Source organism: Corvus brachyrhynchos, unplaced genomic scaffold (genome assembly GCF_000691975.1).
Source record: "Corvus brachyrhynchos isolate BGI_N302 unplaced genomic scaffold, ASM69197v1 scaffold337, whole genome shotgun sequence".
Lineage (NCBI taxonomy): Eukaryota > Metazoa > Chordata > Aves > Passeriformes > Corvidae > Corvus > Corvus brachyrhynchos.
Genome location: NW_008239040.1, coordinates 1 through 697, shown reverse-complemented (window position 1 = coordinate 697; position 697 = coordinate 1).

Sequence of the window (697 nt, the reverse complement as noted above, 5' to 3'; positions counted from 1 at the left end):
TGTGCAACTTTTTTTTTTTTTTTTTTTCTTTTCTTTTTTTTTTTTTTTTCCTCCCCTCCTTTTTGCGATTAGGGGTTGAGGTTTGTGGTGTTGCTTTCATAATGGGATCTGAGGTTTCTGCACACCATAGAGAAATATACTACCAAGTTCAAAGCTACCTTTCCTGTACTGGGCATAAATACCCTAAAAATCTCGTTCCATCTTTTGTACGATGGCTTTTTCAGTACTCTCCTAATCTGACCTCTGAGGACATGAGATCTCCTTAATTTTGGGATAAGGTGGGGAGAAAACTCTCCTCTCTTAGGCGTTCAGGAGATGAAACAGTTTCAAAATTCTTTCCTCTCCTGTTACTAAGTTATACTTTGCCGGAGAAAAAAGCAGTACATGAAAAGCCTCTGGAAAAACCCCCTGTTAATTCCCTTATACCCTCTTCCAACCCCTGTGTCCCTGACCCCTCTTCCCCTACACTGGAAAACACAGCTAGAGCAGACTGCTTTTTAGCACAGGAGAGCTATCGACCTCCTGGCTCACCTGTGTTTCCTCAGCGCCCTGCCTTGGAAGGGAATCTGGAGCCCATCCCAGGACCTTCCCAAAACCTTTTCTCCACTCCCTTTTCCCCAGTTTCTAGCCCTCATTTTTCAAGCGCGCGTAAAAACCCCTTCTTCCCTGACCTCTTTGTTCCCAGGGACAGCCATTG